The 20,806-nt window shown below is 44.7% G+C and overlaps 1 long non-coding RNA gene across 1 annotated transcript in view; it reads right to left on the bottom strand.

Moving 5' to 3' along the window:
* Positions 1-14,719: 14,719 nt before the first annotated feature.
* The window catches only part of LOC144806847 (uncharacterized), a 46,645-nt gene continuing 40,558 nt past the window's right edge, over positions 14,720-20,806 (bottom strand). The window contains exon 2 of the long non-coding RNA XR_013606038.1: positions 14,720-15,438. This is a non-coding gene — a long non-coding RNA (uncharacterized LOC144806847). The remainder of the gene's footprint in view (positions 15,439-20,806) is intronic.

Below are 20,806 nucleotides of genomic sequence, written 5' to 3'. Positions count from 1 at the left end.
TAGCATCCCCAGATGCCTCTTGCCTCACTACACCAACAGGAATACTAGCATCCCCAGATACATTTTGCATCTCTTCACCAACAGGAGAACTCACATCCCCAGCTGCCTCTTGCATCTCAACATCAACAGAAGAACTCGCATCCCCAGATGCCACTTGCTGCTCAACAACAACAGAAAGACTAGCAGCACCAGATGCCTCATGCTGCTCTACAACAGGAAGACTAGCAGCACCAGATAACCTTTGGCGCACCACAGCAATGTGAAACCTTTTGGGCGCAGCCTTTACCACACTTGCCTGTTCCTGACGAGAAAAAAAGGGAAACCTTGAGGACCTAGGCTGCCGCTCACATGGCTCTTGCCTCTCTACCGGCACATCAATGTCCCTCTCTACCACAGGCACTTCATCAGCACTAGAAGAAGAATCATCATCCGATGATACCATGCGAAGAGAAAACTCACTGCCTGAATCTTCTGCACCTACCTCATGCTCCGAATCGGAGTCAGTGTCTGGACCATGGTCAGAGGAAGACTCAAAAAGCAAACTAACAACCTGCTTAGCAGTAATCCTGCGAGCAGCCATTATCCTTACAAATCAAGAAGACTACACACACAAGTGAACAACAACCTACACTGTGCAAAGGAAGAAGTAAACAAGGTAGAGTCTTCACGCAAAAATCAATACACTCAAAAACAATTCAAATCTAACCAAATATAAGAAGACTCACCAGCACCTACTCTGCTGAAACACAGCAAAAAGAAAGGAAATCCCACTGGAAAGAAAAAAAAAAGTATAGATTAGACAAAGTACACATCAAGCAGCAATACAAAAAAAAAGTTAACAATCAAGAAACACAAAGCCACACAAACAGCAATAACTTCACTTTTCATAACAACACATTTATCTAGGAAACATAGTACAAAAAACATTTACTTACCAAGCACATGCAACTACACAAGCTGCAAAACCAGCATTAACCGAACCACAACCTACACCAATACAAACAGCAAAAGCCTGGATCAAAAACAAAGAAGAAAAAAAATAATTTAATACTACATTTCACAAACAACATAACAAATGAATAAACAATACACAAATTTACCCCCAAAATCACATCCACACAGATGGGCCATCAAAAAGGGCAAAACGGACAAAAGTACGGGTTGATTTGCCCACCGGGGGGGAGGCCAGAAAATCTAAATTTAAAATCCGACCCACCTGAAAGCGACCCTTGCCCAATGGGTCACTTCCTACAATCTAAAATAAAATCCCTGGTGCTAGTGGGGGCATTTCCACCGCACAATCGCAATGCTGTGCGCGACCGTGAGCCAGAAATGCCCTGCAAAGAGACATCAGAAGAGAGGAAAATCACTTACCTCTCCCCTGATGCCTCTTTGCAAACCCCCCCAAATATCTCAAAACCAACCTAACACCTCCAGGCGCAGGAAGCAAATGGCTTCCCGACCGCCTGGGAATCCCTGAAGATGTTGGCGCGTGCTGTGCGCGCTGACGTCATCAGGGATTCTCATGGGGAGGGTGACAACAGAATTACTGTGGTTAACTGCGATGCTGGACAGAGGCACTTGCATCCTTGATTTTCACAAGCGCAATCCTAAAACAGTTCCTATGACCAGGAGCTTCTTTCTCCCCATCTGCTGCTTTCAACAGTCTCTGACCATTTATACACATAAGAGGCATGTGAACTCACACAGAAGATCCCCGTTTGGCAACGCCCACCAACTAGCGGAGTGCACCATCTTTCCTAAATTTACCCACTATGATGGACAGCTCACTCAAGGGACCTGTGCACACATTGGTTCGATGGCATAGTAACACACACGGACACTGGAGACAAAGCAAGCGCTCGAGTTGCAGCACAAATTCAGGAAAACATTCATCAGCCCAAAAACATTTGTGACCTTCCCACTATGATTCACAGCTCACACAAGGGACCCCTGCGCACATCTGTGCAATTGCATAGTAACGCACACATGGACACTGGAGACAAAGATGGGGCTCGAGTTGCAGCACAAACTCAGGAAAGCAATCATCAGCCCAAAAACATTTGTGAACTTCCCACTATGATGAACAAATGGTCTCTGTTTCCAGATACCTAAGAGCCTTGCTAGTTTATTCAGATAACAACCAACACACACTGGGGTCGATTGTGAAAATATGGTATTGTGTACAAAAAAGGGGAGAAATGCTCCTCTTTTAGGTGTCCCCTCACTCACCAGGGTTGCCCCACGGTGACATGCTTCATCATTGGGGCCATCCCAGTCCTCTACGGGCTGGGGCGTGCTGCGACTTGCGAAAGTTACGTAGGAGCACTTTATTAGACTATGTGTGGTGCATGTGTATTTGAGGAGTGGACTATGTGATGTGTGAAATACCTGCCCAGTAGGTTTACAATAAACTTTATTCTTGCCTCTAGGTGGTAATAAACGGGGTGGAAAGATAGGCTGCCCTAAACGTAATGTGTCCAGATGTACCTATCAACTCCTATCGTCGACATGTTTCGTGCATACCCCAAGCACTATGATGGACAGCTCACACAAGGGACCCCTGCGCACATCTGTGCAATTGCATAGTAACGCACACATGGACACTGGAGACAAAGATGGCGCTCGAGTTGCGGCACAAACTCAGGAAAACAATCATCAACACAAAAACATTTGTGAGCTTCCCACTATGATGGACAGCTCACTCAAGGGACCCCTGCGCACATTTGTGCAGTTGCATAGTAACGCACACATGGTCAATGGAGACAAAGATGGCGCTAGAGTTGCAGCACAAATTCAGGTAACAATCAACAGCCCAAAAACATTTGTGAGCTTCCCACTATGATGGACAACTCACTCAAGGGACCCCTTCGCACATGGCATAGTAACACACACATGGTCACTGGAGACAAAGCTTGTGTTTGAAAAGCAGCACACAAAAAAAAACATTCATCAGGCCAAAAACACTAGTGAGCTTTGCCTAGGCAGCACAGGTGTGTTTTTTAGCCACTTCAGAAACACACATCAGTATAAGTAATGAAGGACAGAGGCACTTGCATCCTTCATTACAATGAGCACTATCATTTTACTTTATAAATGACCCCCATCAGCATTTTTGTAGAAAAAACGGCCTTTCAACAACATTGCAGCCAAGAGAAGACTTCATAGAAAATTTTCCCCCAACAAGCGGAGCGACCCTTCCCCAAGGGGCCGCTCCCCGAACTACGAAATTGATCACGAAACACAAAAAAAAAAATCCCTAACATTCCTGCTGCACGATCGCACGATCGTGCAGCAGGAAACCTCTAAAGTGCCATCGAGGGAAAGGAAAAGCCTTTCCTTTCCCTCGATGCAAGTTTGAAAACAATCCCCCCGCCCCAGCCACGAAACAAACCTCTTTTGCCGAAGACGCGCAGGAAGCAAATGGCTTCCCTGCGCGTCTGTAAACAAAAGGAGCCTCCGGTGACGTCAGCGCGCCTCGCGCGCTGACGTCATTGATGACGCGGGCGGGGAGGGCGGGGGGAGGCAGGGGAAGGTCTTCCCCTGCCATCCCCGAAGAAACGAACAAAATCGGGCAGACTCGGGGGGAGCACTGGCGCTTCCCCCGAGGGTGGGGCTCATGACGAGCTGGGCTCGTCATGAGCGTGCGAGGAGGCTACGCCATGAAGAGCCCAGCTCGTCATCAGCCCCGAAGGGGTTAACTCGGTGTTGTAGCGAGTTTGCCACCTGTCTCGACGATGAGGCAAGTGCTCCGGACATCATGTGTGCATTTGGATCCATGTCTACTGTCATAAGGAACTTTCTACGGGGTCTGTTAGCAACCAGGTCCATGATGGTTTTACTCGCGTGCTCCCAGGCTTCCAGGAACCTGAGACAGGCCTTGGGTGTTAAGCCCCGAGACCGGGTGTTGGTCAAAGGACTATGAAGAGCATATAAGGCTGCTCTAGCAACTTGCGAGTCTGTCCTGAAGGAGATGCCTGGATCAATTTAGTGGAGGCTAGTACACTGCGTAATAGCTCAAAGTTCTGGGGCATTATTAACAGCCCATTTCTATCAGGAAATAATGCTAATTTACTGGATGCCCAAATCACAGAGGACGATTGGGTACATAATTTCGAGGGTATCTTCCAGTCAGATACCAATCCAATTGAGGGGCAGGAAAGGGTGGAAGGCAAGTCGGAACTTATTTTCACCACGCAAGAGGTGAGTGCCGGTATTCTGGGTCTATCTAAAAACAAGGCCCCCGCACCAGATGGGATCCCACCAGATCTCTACATCGCCCACTTAAAAACCTGGGTGCCTGTCCTCACAGCTGTCATCAATACTGCAGTACAGATTGGCCGCACAAATTCTTGGGCTTTATCGATTATAGTCCCGGCATTTAAAAAGGGATAACGGGACAGTACCTATTGTTATAGGCCCATTTCTCTGCTGGACTCTGTGGTGAAGGTGGTTGGCCACATGGTACTTGACACACTTGTATCATGGGTTGAGGAAAACAACTTTTTATCAGATATCCAAAACGGCATTCGCCCAGGTCGTTCCGCTGTGGAACAGTGTTTAAACCTGTACATGGTTCTGAACAAATACACTGTGGCTCGTTCCAGCCCCATATACCTAGCCTTCACGGACCTGTCCTCAGCATTCAACTGTGTCAATAGGTCCAAGCTGTGGCAGTTGATGTCCTCCATTGGCATTGAGAGTAACATCATTTTATTCACCATGATTCAACCGCGGTTGTCTGCTATTCAAAGGACCTGAACGTGTCCTGTCAGCTTAACATCAAGAGAGGGGTGCATCAGGGGTGCATTTTAGCACCCTTTCTTTTTAACCTATATATTAATTCCTTAGAGAAGGCCCTTTTGGCCACAAATGCAGATTGTCGCCAGGTAGGCAAGCATAGACTGCCAGTCCTCCTATACGCTGACGACGCAGTGCTCCTGGCGAGGACAGCTAGGGGCCTACAACTTCTTCTGAATTGTTTTGCCCTTTTAATGGAGGACTTGGACCTAGTTATGGGAGTGAGATTTTGGGCCACATTGGGGTAGGAGCAGTGCAAAGTACTGAAAACTCTTTCCTGCGAAGGGCCCTTTCTGTCCCACAAAGCTCTTCGTTTATGTCGTGCACAAAGAGTTGGGAATGCCTTTCCTCTCAAATGTACTTGCTTTCCGACCCCTGGCTTTGTGGCTTAATATTTGGGCTAAGCAAGAAAATACACTTAGCAAAGATATCCTACGGGAATGCCTTTCACTTGGCAGTGTCTCACGCATCCGATGGCTCCAGTATATAAGAGTTGGCCTCTCCAGGGTAGGTAGGAACTATTCGCTAACCCTGAGCGCAGATGTAAGAGTGACTTTTCTCTGGTCAAAGAGTATTTTTTAGTAATGAGCCGCTGTGATAGAGAGGGAAATGAGCTGTGTAAGCCTATTGTGCGTATGTACATCGTGTTAAAAACTGTACCAACCACCGAACCTTATCTTCTAGGGCTAAAAAGCATCCATAATCATTTTCAATGACCCGGTTTCGGCTCAACCTCTTCCATTACCTCATGGCACACCCTCGCGGCTTCCACAGAGGCCAGTGCCTCATGCCCTGTAGCTGCAACAGTGAGTCTCGTCAGGACATGATGCACTTTATAATGTTTTGTAGTTTTTTATGCTGTCCCTAGAAAGTTATTGATTATTCCCATTCTCAAAAAAGCGGGTTTTAGGCGGGTGAGACCAGCTCTTATCTTTTTACAACTCCTCTCTAAAGACACTGTTTTGCATATGCTTTACTTTTTACGGTTCGCTGTTAGACTCAGGTCAAGCTGCGATTAACTACTGTACTGTAAATCATAATTTTTTATCTTCAGTTTTGATTAACTTGTACATATTATATTTATCAATCTGTAACTTGGAAGATGTTTTATCATTTTATGTATGACTTTTATGGTTATCTTTTATAAAACCGAATAAAGTTTGTTGATAATAATCACTAGGGGATTCATTTACACGGTAGCATGGTATCCCTCACAATAACTCAAGAAATCATAGTCCACACAATGTACATGCTTTGTTCCCCCTACTTCCAGCCTTACATATACCCCTAATCACCTGCCCAAACCTCTCCCTCCTGATGCCAATGTGGTCCTCCATCATCCCACAGACCATATTTTTGGCCCCTTTGAAAGTGCCCATACAATAAAAATGCTGCAGTTGTAAATACATATCAACTACCATTTGTTGTGTTTGAAACATTTTATTGAATAATGAAACCTAATAAACATAAGCTGATTATTAAAACAAAACAAAACATCAGTTGCCATACACATAAGAGACAAAATTTGTACATAAAAATCAACATACTGTAACACAGCAAAGTTATGTAGAGCACAATTCTTAATTTCAGGCAATCTTTAAAGTTTAACAATAGAAACGTTCATAAAGAACAGGAAAGGAAACAAAGAAGGTGGGATACAGTGATTTCATTAATGTAATGCTTCCTACATATAGAAAAAAAAACTAATTATTTTCCTTAAGCAATAAAGTCTGCAAACTAAAATACTAAGAGAAATATATTGAACAATGAACATTTCATTTGTAATTTGAATTTAATTTGAATGTTTTAACCTCCTCAGCATTATTTGACTCATGATTACAACCTGAATGCTTTCTGGAAAGGAACCGCCTCATGGGGTTCAAATCACATCTTTTCCAACATTAGGATTAAAGTGATAAACTTGAATTTCAATTCAATTCTTGGAGATCAACAACTTTAAATATATACAAAAACCATACACTTTAGTAAAATGGTCTCCTAAACTTGAATTCAATCCACCTTTTTAATAAACACTTCCCATTCCAGCAAGCATCACAGGACCACTTGTGGTTATCTTCCCAATTAGTGATAATGTTTCAGATGTCAACAACAATAAATATGTTTAGAATTTTACCTCTGAAAGCAAAAACATGCCATTTCTGAATCATGGTGCACAACAAAATGTAGGAACAGAAGGGCATCTTTAGGTATAGCATTCATTAAGGTTTGACCATGCTTGAAACTAGAATTCCTGATTGTTTGGACATTTAAATGTCATATTTTTGAAAGAGTTCTAACAGACCAGCAAGAGTTCCGCGAAAAATAGAAGATGACTGAATTGTACTTAGAGAAAATGTGCTGATAATTAATCTATTGATGTAAAATACAGTGGTCAGGCAATGCTTGTGAATCGAATCTATTCAGATTTTAACTCCATAGTTTGTTCAATAAATTGACTGAGCATAATACTTGAAGGTCCATCTCTCAGATCAGTTCTATTACAGTTTTATTTGCAATAACACTAAAAGATCAATGATATATAGATTTTAAAAGCCATGGGTGGAATTGATCCTTGGTCTAAATCTAGATTATTGTCTGGAATAGAAACCAGTTCAAACAGATCAAATTTAAAAGGAGTGAATATGTTTGTTATATTGGTTTAGAGTAAACCCAGAAGACACACATTGGACCTAAAACTCAGAAAATGTATCTAAAGATTATGATTACATCCTATGTATGTCCATAGACCGCTTAGGTGCTTTCCTGTTTAAGTGACAACATTTGCGAATATATTTAACATAACATTAAAGTTGGATGTCAGAAAGTCTTTAAGTATTGTGTAAGAGTTATGTGTAATGGTTTTTATTTGATCTGAAGCAACACTTACACTAAATAGGTACGTGCACAGGTTATCATTCAACTAACATTATTAGCAAACTTAATTTGGAGGGAATTGAGAAAAATTGTCTCATGTACCAAGGGTTTTATTGTTCAAAAATCCACTGGTTGGGTAATTCACAGAGTTTGCAAATGCTAAACCCCTTTTTGAAATGTACTAAGCCCATTTAACAATTCAGAATTTGGAAGGGGAATGTTAATAGTGTCCCTTTTGAATATGTAATACATCCTTAAGGTATGTTTAAGCTTTGAAACCATATGTGGACTGCAAAACAGTAACAGGAGGTAGTAACCCGAGGGGGAGTTTCTGAATCTGAAAGTAAAATGGGGTGCATTAAAAATGCCTTTATTTAAACGCAATAACAGACACAGGAGTGAGCTGACTCCACAAGCAATCACTTTTACCAAATGGATTATTAATGCAAGAACCTCAGTATTTTCTATATTGCTGAAATGTAGTATCTAATATTTTTGAAATGTGGTGTAAATATTTGTTCCTGTTATTTCCCATTTCAATATTGTCATGAAATGTACCTATTGTTTATGTCAAACATATTGAAATATCTTTTTTTTAATCTGTTTTATTTTCTAAATCAGGAGTAGAACATAGGTCCAGATGTGCACAGCGTTAAGCCCACAACCCATTGAGGGCCGGCCGCGTTGGTTTCAAGAGTTTCCCAGCATAGAAAAAGGCAATAATAAACTAATTGGAACTAATTGGAACACAGCATGTCGCCTACAACCCATCGCTGCCACCGATGACATACGAACTCTGATGGACAACGGAGAAACAGCGGCCCTCATCCTCCTAGACCTCTCCGCGGCGTTCGACACTGTCTGCCACCGCACACTAGCACAGCGCCTTGGCAACATCGGAATCCAGGACAAGGCACTAGAATGGATCATCTCCTTCCTCGACGGAAGAACACAGAGAGTCCGCCTACCACCGTACAAGTCAGAGGCCACCGAAGTCATCTGCGGCGTCCCTCAAGGATCCTCACTGAGCCCCACCCTCTTCAACGTCTACATGAGCCCCCTTGCGGCCATCGTACGCCATCACAACCTCAACATAATCTCCTACGCCGACGACACCCAGCTGATCCTCTCCCTGACCAACAACCCCGCCACCGCCAGAGCCAACCTGCACGAAGGGATGAGAGAGGTAGCCGAATGGATGACGACCAGCCGCCTGAAACTGAACTCGGACAAGACGGAGGTCCTCATCCTGGGCGCCTCACCCTCCGCCTGGGACGACTCCTGGTGGCCCTCCGCCCTGGGCACCGCACCCAAACCAACGGACCACGCACGTAACCTGGGCTTCATCCTGGACTCCTCCCTCTCCATGACCAGACAAGTAAACGCCATCTCCTCGTCTTGCTTCAACATCCTGCGCATGCTACGCAAGATCTTCCGGTGGATCCCCACCGACACAAGGAAGACGGTCACCCAGGCCCTCGTCACCAGCCGACTGGACTACGGCAACGCCCTCTACGCCGGAACCACTGCCAAGCACCAGAAGAGACTTCAGCGGATTCAGAAGGCCTCGGCCAGGCTCATCCTCGACATCCCCCGACGCAGCCACATCTCCGGACACCTGAGAGATCTGCATTGGCTCCCGGTCAACAAGAGAATCACCTTCCGTCTCCTCACCCACGCACACAAAGCCCTACACGACCAAGGCCCGAGCTACCTCAACAACCGGATCAACTTCTACACTCCTAAGCGCCTCCTCAGATCAACCAGCCACGCCCTCGCCGCCGTCCCCCGCATCCGAAGAACGACAACAGGAGGAAGATCCTTCTCCTACCTGGCCGCCAAGACCTGGAACTCACTCCCGACCGACCTACGCCTGACCCAAGACCACCTCTCCTTCAGGAAGAAGCTCAAGACCTGGCTGTTCGAGCAGTAACGGCACCCCCCCCCCCCCCACCCAGCGCCTTGAGACCCTACGGGTGAGTAGTGCGCTCTACAAATGTCATGATTGATTGATTGATTGTTAGGCCGGCCGCGTGATCTAGTACATATAACAATATTAGCGTGTTGTGGGAAGTCTCAGGACCTGTTTAAAACCAATAACATTGAGAACACAGGCTAGAACCCCATATAAAGTGGATAGCGGTAGACGGACAGAAAAGTGTCGAAAAAAGAGATAGAAAGGAGAGGTATACAGCAAAGTAGGCGGTTGGGTGGACGGACGGGAATAGGTGTGTGACGGTGTCAGGTGTGGCGAATGAAGGTCTTAATGCTTGTTGAAGGGGTTGGCGGGCACTACTGTTCTAATTATGTGAGAAGCCTGTTAGGATCTGGCGGAAGTATAGCATCAACAAATAATCAAAAGGGAGGGATCACTTGTCCTGCGTGAACCAGGGTATGCAGGAGATCGAACAACGGTGTCTCCAAAAATTAAACCCTCATGCACGTGTAGGGTAGCGTTGCGTGGTAAGCGGTATATCTTGATTCTCCGCTTTGCTGACACGTGTGTGCATAATCATCGGGTTTTGCGGTATGCAGCCTCCACCAGGAGGATCTTACCCTCGGTAAAAACAGTAGTGACCCAGTGATGTGGAGGGAGTGTAGGACAGTAAAAATCCCCCGGATACCCAGTAAATGGACTTTTATTAGATCTGGGTTCGGGTGGATCCCATTAGGGGAATGCTCCAATCATGTGCGCTCTGTTGAAAAAGATTACGTTTTCAGGACGCACTAGCATTCAAAAATGATTTAAAATGGCCAACATGTTTCAGCCCTCTATGCCGTGAATCGGACTTTAGGGCTTTCTTCAGGACCCGTGGTGAAAGGTGATAGTGATGCTAAACTATTAAATTTATAGCAAGCAGGTGTGTAGAAAAAGGGAAACTTTCAACCTGTTTCTTTGTTCTCGAGGTCGCGATGTACCTATAGTTCAAACATAATAATAAGGGACACACACAAACATACACAAATACAAAAGAAAGGGTAAGGGAGACACATAATGTAGTGAATTCACTACTAATAAATGCAGTTTGTTGCAACTTAAAATAGCAATACTTCGTAACCCCCAGTAATTGGCAGTGTCAACTCTCTCTTTCTCCAGCAAGCTGATGCATGCAAAAAGTGGTTCATAGATAGTAAATCATACTCATATGGCAATTTTTTGGGTTAAAGAAACCCCACCACTTGGAGGACTATCGTGATAAGTCACAAGTGGTAATTGTTTGTCATGTGGCATGCAGTCAATACTCATTCATAAGTGCAATTTCCAATATCTTTCGTATGAAATGGAATGCCCCGCGTAGTGAAAATCTTTCATACCGCCGTGCTCTGTGCGTCAGATTCATACCTAGAATAAACAATAGTTACACCTCCTTTCATTGTAACCGGGGCATATATATATTCATATTTAAATGCTATGCCAGTAGGATAGTACCTGTCCACTAGGACGATTTCGGTGATGAATCGTGATATGTGGCCATTGTATTTCAAACATCACATGCAGGATTCTTCATTGTTAGCATCCTCAAAGAGTCACAGCGCTTTTTAACTTTTGAGGGTAAATAACGTGCATGTTCTATTTTATAGAGGTATTAAACTAAGGGTCGCCAAACAGCTGTGAAGCGGGTGTCTCGTGATTGCAGTCGCGCTGTAAAAAGTTCCATAGTTATTACATACCACTAGCGCACAAACCAAGCGGCAATTGGGGGAGTCTCCGCTTTTTTCCAGTATAGTGCTATAAGTTGTTTAGCCGCCCCAAGCATGTGAAGTGCTATAGTCCAATCGCTGTGAGTGAGTGCATTTAGGTTATCAGGTTTGAGGTACTGGGCTTCCCCCTGGCTGTGGACTCAGGCAGGGGGAAGCCCAATACCTCCTTAATATGACTAAGGACTTCCTTCCAGAGCAGGATCAGGAGTGGACAATCCAATCAAATGTGATCATAGCCCGAATATCCTGGACTTGCTGCTAGGGAGGATAGGCCCAAAACTGTGCTGTGTCCAGAACCGCTCCGATGAAAAGGAGCTTATAGGAGGGAATCAGGTGCGACTTCAGCACGTTAACTGTGAACCCCAGCAAATGCAGGAAGTCCGTCGTAGTCTGGAGGTGGGAGACGACAGCCTTGGCGAGCTCGCCTTCAACAGCCAGTCGTTAAAATAGGGGAAGACTGGAACCCCTGATCTGCGCAGATGAGCTGCGACCACCGCCATCACTTTCGTGAACACCCGGGGGGGCTGGTAAGGCCAAAGGGTAGCGTGGTAAACTGTAAATGCGTGTGGCCTACCGTAAACCGCAGGTAATGCCGGTGGGCAGGCAAGACGGGGATGTGAAAGCAAGTGGCCTGCAAGTCCAACGCTACCATCAAATCTCCAGGGTCGAAGGCAGACAAGACCTGAGCCAAGGTTAACATCTTGAACTTCTCCTTTCGGAGGAAGCGGTTGATGTCCCTGAGGACTAAGATAGGATGCAGGCCTTTGTCCTTCTTCGGTACCAAGAAGTAGTGGGAGTAGCAACCCCGACCTAATTCTGGCACAGGGACGCGTTTGATAGCTCCCTTGGCAAAGAGATCCATAACTTCCTGGAAGAGAAGGGCCAAATGATCCTCCGACATGGGATGAAATCACCATAAACGGCATGACCCTTATGCACTCCGCTGCTTGCGGAACTCCGCGTAGACCCAAGAGTTTTTTTGTCACTTTGCGGAGTTCCTCACTGAGGAACTCCGCATAGGCTTAATCTTATCATTAATAAATAGATATCAGTCATATGTTAAGAAACAAGGGTGAGTAGAAACCTTTTGGGTGGAGTAAAATTTAAGACATTATTATTGTGATTTTTGGGCAATTAGTTGATTTTTGCAAGCACTAACACTTCTCTGTGTATAGTAGAGACCTTGAGAGTTTTGTAACTTGGAGATACTCAAATTGTGGATTCTGTTGCAATTAAAAATATTTCCAGGCCTGAAATTTCTTTGGATGTTGTATGCGGGCAGCCTAAGTTATCCTGCAAGAGTTTCTTGATGAATTCTATTGCAACTACAATATGTGCTCTCTCATGTAAAGTCAGGTTGTTAGAAGCTTTTCTGCAAACTCAAGATACACCTTACTTTTCACCTGGTGTGGATGCATTTCTCATGTTTAGTGAGATCTCTTTTCTGAGTATAACGTTTCTGGCTTTCCCCTCCTGTATATGGCTTTAGTCCAGTGTGAATTCTCTCATGTGAAGTGACATTGTATTCAAGACTGAACCTTATCTACAATTCAGAACACACATAAGGCTTTCTTCCCCCGTGTGAGTTCGCTCAAGTCAAGTGAGAAGTAATTTGTAACCAAAACATTGCTTGCATTTCGATAAGGTTTTTCCCCAGAGTGGGATCTCTCATGAAGCATAACACTGTCTTTCAGATTCAACCTTTTATGGCATAAGGATTTTCTCTAGTGTGGAGTTTCTCATGGTGAGATAGTGTTTTTCTCTGCAGCTTTTCTGGCATTCAGAACACTAATAAGGTTTTCCATCAGTATGGAGTCGCTTATGGTTATTGAGGCTGTGCCTATCAAATAGGAATTTCTGGCATTCACAGAAATTGGTAATGTTTTTCCCCTGTGTGCGACTGCTCATGTAGAGTGAGATTGAGTTTATAATTGATGATTTTCTGGCATTCGGAGAACTGAATTATTTTGATGGTGTGTTTTCTTATGGCGCTAGTAACCATCTCTACCTCTGAATCTTTTCTGACATTTAGAGCACTGATAATTTTATTCACCAGTGTGGATTCTCACATGTTCAGTGAGATGAGATTTTTGGCTGAAACATTTTTGGCATTCGGAGCACTGATAAGGTTTTTCCCCAGTGTGGGTTCTTATATGCTGAGTGAGACGGCTTTTTACACTGAAACATATGTGGCATTCGGAGCACTGATAAGGTTTTTCCCCAGTGTGGATTTTTATATGCTGAGTGAGACTGCTTTTTTGAATGAAACATATCTGGCATTCAGAGCACTGATAAGGTTTTTCCCCAGTGTGGATTTTTATATGCTTAGTGAGACTGCTTTTTACACTGAAACATATCTGGCATCCGGAGCACTGATAAGGTTTTTCCCCAGTGTGGATTCTTATATGCACAGTGAGATGGCTTTTTTGACTGAAACATTTGTGGCATTCAGAGCACTGATAAGGTTTTTCCCCAGTGTGGATTCTTATATGCTCAGTGAGATTGCTTTTTTGACGGAAACATTTGTGGCATTCAGAGCACTGATAAGGTTTTTCCCCAGTGTGGGTTCTTATATGCTGAGTGAGACTGCTTTTTTCACTGAAACATGTGTCGCATTCAGTGCACTGATAACGTTTTACCCAAGTGTGGGTCCTTGTATGTTTAGTGAGTCTTTTTTTGTCACTGAAACATTTCTGGCATTCAGAGCACTGAAAAGGTTTTTCCCCAGTGTGGATTCTCATATGCTCAGTGAGATAAGATTTACGCCTGAAACTTTTTTGGCATACTTTGCACTGAGAGTGGTTTTCCCCTGTGTGCATTCTGTCAAATTCTGTGAGATATGATTTATGGCTGTATCTTTTTGGGCACAGGTAACTTTTTTCCCTAACTTCGGTTATTTTGCCCTCAATTTTAGAGTCGGGCTTGTTTAGATAATGTTCAGCACTTATCTCTAAAAGAAATTGTGTGTAATCTTCTCAACACTTGAATTGAGCAAAAAATGTCGGGAAGCAGTCCTGTAACACCTGTTGAAATCTTTCTAACAGATAATAGTCTTTAGGTAATAGCCTCTCCGGCAGCAACTTAATTTGTGACTGAAGTTTTTCTCAAATCTATTTGTATAGGTTCTTAGCAATGCAGTAATAAGGTGTTAGTCTGATATTTAATGATTAAACTGATAAGTACCTTTTTGCACTGGTGTAATGGCAGTAACTGAGGGCTTTAGAACGTGCAGAGTACTATTGTGGATCATTAGTCGCAGAACATCAGTTCCTTCTACCCTTTCTATGTTTGGTGTAGGTTAAGGTTTGTAGTTCTGAGGATGAGGATTTATTTACATTAGATATAGCGCAACAGTGCTCCTTTAATCCATTTTTATATTTAACAGTTTTACATATGACTCCTGCACAACAGATAATGTTGAGGCGATTTACATAGAATTACAGAACAGTACACAATAAAAAGGAAACAATCTGAGATGGTCATTAACACAATAAAGTGGTGAATTTTTAAGGTTTTCGCAAGAAAGAGCAGAGTGGGTCGAGGTCCCGAGGCAGATAGTCTCAAACTTGCGTAACTGGTTAAAAACGGTTGTTGAACAAAGGTGATTTTCCAATCTTTTGGTTGTTAACGTGTCAGCTTCGGAGTCTTCTTTCAGCGTCTTTTCTTTGATGGTATCCAGAAGAAACCTTTAGTTGTAACTTTCTTTTATGTAGTGTGTGCTTCCTCTCTAAAATTACATGATGCTTTAGATGAACGTTATTCTGTCATGCTGAGGCAATTTGTCTTTCTGATAATATTTCAGATGAGGATGCTGAAGCGGTCTTTCTACATTATTTCTGATGCTGTGTGCACAGATATGGCTTTGCTCTGGGTTAATGAAATGCAAAATTAAAGACTTCACTTACAGGTATAGTACTTTCCTCGCCACACTTAGATTTTTGGAAATTGTTTAAACGTAGAATGCTGGATGTTCTTCAGTTTTTCAAAATAATCCTTCTTATGGCACTGACATCCAGTTGCTTAGTGCTAAATCTTGCTTTCTTCGTCCGTAATTTCAATCACCTATAGTATTAAAATTAAATAGTTAATACATGTACATTTCCAAAAATATAATTTACAAGCCAAATCAATGCAGAATTTTGAATATGCTGAGCTGTTTTTCAGACAGAGCAGAGTGCAGAATGGTAGCATGAGAGTACTTGGATGTAGGAGTGAGGTTTTGTAGAATTTTCAACATTTTATTAAGCTCACAAAGGATACATGTACCCTATGAAGTTGCAACATCGAATCCCAAAGGCAGATTTGAAAGTCATATGGACTGGCACCAAACAGATATTAAAAAACTATATTCTATTTATTAATTTGTAATGCAGATTTCAGGGAAGGGAATGACTCCTCCACGGACAACAGGCGTTTTCCCCTGCCCTGAGTTACCACCTACTTGTATCTGGTTTCCTGACTTTTGATTTTTGGGCTCTGCCTCAAGCAAATCTATTGTGTGCTGCGAGGACTATGCCTAGACCAGGGGTCTCCAACCTTTTGTGTAGTCAGAGCTACTTCTGGCCAGTGAAAATCGTCGTGAGCTACTGAACCCGAAGCAACTCGCGCATTTTTCCGAGAGACCCCCCCCACGCCCAGTTTCATTGACTTTAAGACTAATTTCATCAGAGCCCATACTGTGCATTTCTGCCCTCCGTTTCACTCGTTTTTTGTGCCTTTCTGCCCTCTGTTTCACTCGTTTTCCTCTTGTTTTTTGTGGCTTCTCAACTCTGTTTCACTCGTTTTCCCCTTGTTTTTTGTGCACTTCTGCACTCTGTTTCACTCGTTTTTTGTGTCCTTCTGCCCTGTTTCACTCGTTTTTTGTGCCCTTCTGCCCTCTGTACCCTCGATTTTGTGGTCTTCTGCTCTCTGTTTCACTCGTTTTCCCCTTGTTTTTTGTGCCCTTCTGCCCTCTGTTTCCCTCGTTTTCCCCTTGTTTTTTGTGCCCTTCTGCCCTCTGTTTCCCTCGTTTTTAATGCCCTTCTGCCCTCTGTTTCCCTCGTTTTTTGTGGCCTTCTGCCCTCTGTTTCACTCATTTTCCCCTTGTTTTTTGTGTCTTTCTGCCCTCTGTTTCCCTCGTTTTTTGTGGCTTCTGCTCTCTGTTTCACTTGTTTTTTTTGGCCTTCTGCTCTCTGTTTCACTCGTTTTCCCCTTGTTTTTTGTGCCCTTCTGCCCTCTGTTTCACTCGTTTCCCCTTGTTTTTTGTGCCCTTCTGCCCTCTGTTTCCCTCGTTTTTTGTGCCTTTCTGCCCTCTGTTCCACCCGTTTTCCCCTTGTTTTTGTGCCCTTCTGCCCTCTGTTTCACTTGTTTTCCCCTTGTTTTTTGTGCCCTTCTGCCCTGTTTCCCTCGTTTTTTGTGCCTTTCTGCCCTCTGTTCCACCCGTTTTCCCCTTGTTTTTGTGCCCTTCTGCCCTCTGTTTCACTCGTTTTCCCCTTGTTTTCTGTGCCCTTCTGCCTTCTATTTCCCTCTTTTTATGTGAGCTTCTGCCCTGTTTCACTCGTTTTCCACTTGTTTTTCGTGCCCTTCTGCCCTCTGTTTCCCTCGTTTTTCGTGCCCTTCTGCCCTGTTTTTTGTGGCCTTCTGCTCTCTGTTTCACTCGTTTTCCCCTTGTTTTTTGTGCCCTTCTGCCCTCTGTTTCACTTGTTTTCCCCTTGTTTTTTGTGCCCTTCTGCCCTCTGTTTCCCTCGTTTTTTGTGCCTTTCTGCCCTCTGTTCCACCCCTTTTCCCCTTGTTTTTTATGCCCTTCTGCCCTGTTTCCCTTGTTTTCTGTGGGCTTCTGCTCTCTGTTTCACTCATTTTCCCCATGTTTTGTGCCCTTCTGCCCTCTGTTTGCCTCGTTTTTTGTGGCCTTCTGCCCTCTGTTTCACTTGTTTTCCCATTGTTTTTTGTGCCCTTCTGCCCTCTGTTTCCCTTGTTTTTTGTGGCCTTCTGCTCTCTGTTTCACATGTTTTTTTTGGCCTTCTGCTCTCTGTTTCACTCGTTTCCCCCTTGTTTTTTGTGCCCTTCTGCCCTCTGTTTCACTCGTTTTCCCCTTGTTTTTTGTGCCCTTCTGCCCTCTGTTTCACTCGTTTTTTGTGCCTTTCTGCCCTCTGTTCCACCCGTTTTCCCCTTGTTTTTGTGCCCTTCTGCCCTCTGTTTCACTCGTTTTCCCCTTGTTTTTTGTGCCGTTCTGCCCTCTTTTTCCCTAGTTTTTTGTGCTTTTCTGCCCTCTGTTCCACCCATTTTCCCCTTGTTTTTGTGCCCTTCTGCCCTCTGTTTCACTTGTTTTCCCCTTGTTTTTCGTGCTCTTCTGCCCTGTTTCCCTTGTTTTCTGTGGCCTTCTGCTTTCTGTTTCACTCGTTTTCCACTTGTTTTGTGCCCTTCTGCCCTCTGTTTCCCTCGTTTTCGTGCCCTTCTGCCTCTGTTTTCTTTGTTTTTTGAGGCCTTCTGCCCTCTGTTTCACTCGTTTTCGCCTTGTTTTTGTGCCCTTCTGCCATCTGTTCCCCTTGTTTTTTGTGCCCTTCTGCCCCGTTTCCCCCGTTTTTCGTGCCCTTCTGCCCTGTTGTTTCCCTCGTTTTTTGTGGCCTTCTGTCCTCTGTTGCACTCGTTTTCCCCTTGTTTTCCGTGCCCTTCTGCCTTCTGTTTCCCTCTTTTTATGTGGCCTTCTGCCCTGTTTCACTCCTTTTCCCCTTGTTTTTTGTGCCCTTCTGCCCTCTGTTTCCCTCGTTTTTGTGGCCATACACCCTGTTTCACTCGTTTTCCCCTTGTTTTTTGTGCCCTTCTGCCATGTTTACCTTGTTTTCTGTGGCCTTCTGCTCTCTGTTTCACTCATTTTCCCCTTGTTTTGTGCCCTTCTGCCCTCTGTTCCACCCGTTTTCCCCTTGTTTTTGTGGCCTTCTGCCCTCTGTTTCACTCGTTTTCCTCTTGTTTTTTGTGCCCTTCTGCCATGTTTACCTTGTTTTCTGTGGCCTTCTGCTCTCTGTTTCACTCATTTTCCCCTTGTTTTGTGCCCTTCTGCCCTCTGTTCCACCCGTTTTCCCCTTGTTTTTGTGGCCTTCTGCCCTCTGTTTCACTCGTTTTCCCCTTGTTTTTTGTGCCCTTCTGCCCTGTTTCCCTCGTTTTTCGTGCCCTTCTGCCCTCTGTTTCCCTTGTTTTTTGTGCCCTTCTGCCATGTTTCCCTTGTTTTCTGTGGCCTTCTGCTCTCTGTTTCACTCATTTTCCCCTTGTTTTGTGCCCTTCGGCCCTGTTTCCCTCGTTTTTTGTGCCCTTCTGCCCTCTGTTTCCCTCGTTTTTTGTGGCCTTCTGCGTTCTGTTTCACTCGTTTTCCCCTTGTTCTTCGTGCCCTTCTGCCCTCTGTTTCCCTTGTTTTTTGTGGCCTTCTGCTCTCTGTTTCACTGGTTTTTTTTGGCCTTCTGCTCTCTGTTTCACTCTTTTTCCCCTTGTTTTTTGTGCCCTTCTGCCCTCTGTTTCACTCGTTTTCCCCTTGTTTTTTGAGCCCTTCTGCCCTCTGTTTCACTCGTTTTCCCCTTGTTTTTTGAGCCCTTCTGCCCTGTTTCCCTTGTTTTTTGTGCCTTTCTGCCCTCTGTTCCACCCGTTTTCCCCATGTTTTTGTGCCCTTCTGCCCTGTTTCACTCGTTTTCTCCTCGCTTTTTGTGCCCTGCTGCCCTCTGTTTCCCTCGTTTTTTGTGCCTTTCTGCCCTCTGTTGCACCCGTTTTCCCCTTGTTTTTGTGCCCTTCTGCCCTCTGTTTCCCTTGTTTCTTGTGGCCTTCTGCTCTGTTTCACTTGTTTTTTATGCCCTTCTGCCCTCTGTTTCACTTGTTTTCCCCTTGTTTTTTGTGCCCTTCTGCCCTCTGTTTCCCTCGTTTTTTGTGCCTTTCTGCCCTCTGTTCCACCCGTTTTCCCCTTGTTTTTGTACCCTTCTGTCCTCTGTTTCACTCGTTTTCCCCTTGTTTTTTGTGCCGTTCTGCCCTCTGTTTCCATAGTTTTTTGTGCCTTTCTGCCCTCTGTTCCACCCATTTTCCCCTTGTTTTTGTGCCCTTCTGCCCTCTGTTTCACTCGTTTTCCCCTTGTTTTTCGTGCCCTTCTGCCCTGTTTCCCTTGTTTTCTGTGGCCTTCTGCTCTCTGTTTCACTCGTTTTCCACTTGTTTTGTGCCCTTCTGCCCTCTATTTCCCTCGTTTTTCGTGCCCTTCTGCCTCTGTTTCCCTCGTTTTTTGAGGCCTTCTGCCCTCTGTTTCACTCGTTTTCCCCTTGTTTTTTGTGCCCTTCTGCCCTCTGTTTCCCTCGTGTTTCGTGCCCTTCTGACCTGTTTCCCTCGTTTTTTTGTGCCTTTCTGCCCTCTGTTCCACCCGTTTTCCCCTTGTTTTTGTGGCCTTCTGCCCTCTGTTTCACTCGTTTTCCCCTTGTTTTTTGTGCCCTTCTGCCCTGTTTCCCTTGTTTTCTGTGGGCTTCTGCTCTCTGTTTCACTCATTTTCCCATTGTTTTTTGTGCCCTTCTGCCCTCTGTTTCCCTTGTTTTTTGTGGCCTTCTGCTCTCTGTTTCACTTGTTTTTTTTGGCCTTCTGCTCTCTGTTTCACTCTTTTTCCCCTTGTTTTTTGTGCCCTTCTGCCCTCTGTTTCACTCGTTTCCCCCTTGTTTTTTGAGCCCTTCTGCCCTCTGTTTCCCTTGTTTTTTGTGCCTTTCTGCCCTCTGTTCCACCTGTTTTCTCCATGTTTTTGTGCCCTTCTGCCCTGTTTCACTCGTTTTCTCCTTGCTTTTTGTGCCCTGCTGCCCTCTGTTTCCCTCGTTTTTTGTGCCTTCCTGCCCTCTGTTCCACCCGTTTTCCCCTTGTTTTTGTGCCCTTCTGCCCTCTGTTTCCCTCGTTTTTTGTGCCTTTCTGCCCTCTGTTCCACCCGTTTTCCCCTTGTTTTTGTGCCCTTCTGCCCTCTGTTTCACTCGTTTTCCCCTTGTTTTTGTGCCCTGCTGCCCTCTGTTTCCCTCGTTTTTTGTGCCTTTCTGCCCTCTGTTCCACCCGTTTTCCCCTTGTTTTTGTGCCCTTCTGCCCTCTGTTTCCCTTGTTTCTTGTGGCCTTCTGCTCTGTTTCACTTGTTTTTTTTGGCCTTCTGCTCTGTTTCACTCGTTTCCCTCTTGTTTTTTATGCCCTTCTGCCCTCTGTTTCACCTGTTTTCCCCTTGTTTTTTGTGCCCTTCTGCCCTCTGTTTCCCTCATTTTTTGTGCCTTTCTGCCCTCTGTTCACCCCGTTTTCCCCTTGTTTTTGTGCCCTTCTCCCCTGTTTCACTCGTTTTCCCCTTGTTTTTTGTGCCCTTCTGCCCTGTTTCCCTTGTTTTCTGTGGCCTTCTGCTCTCTGTTTCACTCGTTTTCCACTTGTTTTGTGCCCTTCTGCCCTCTGTTTCCCTCGTTTTTCGTGCCCTTCT

The sequence above is a fragment of the Lissotriton helveticus genome, chromosome 1_2, assembly GCF_964261635.1.
Source record: "Lissotriton helveticus chromosome 1_2, aLisHel1.1, whole genome shotgun sequence".
Lineage (NCBI taxonomy): Eukaryota > Metazoa > Chordata > Amphibia > Caudata > Salamandridae > Lissotriton > Lissotriton helveticus.
This window is presented reverse-complemented; position numbering and strand designations above follow the sequence as displayed.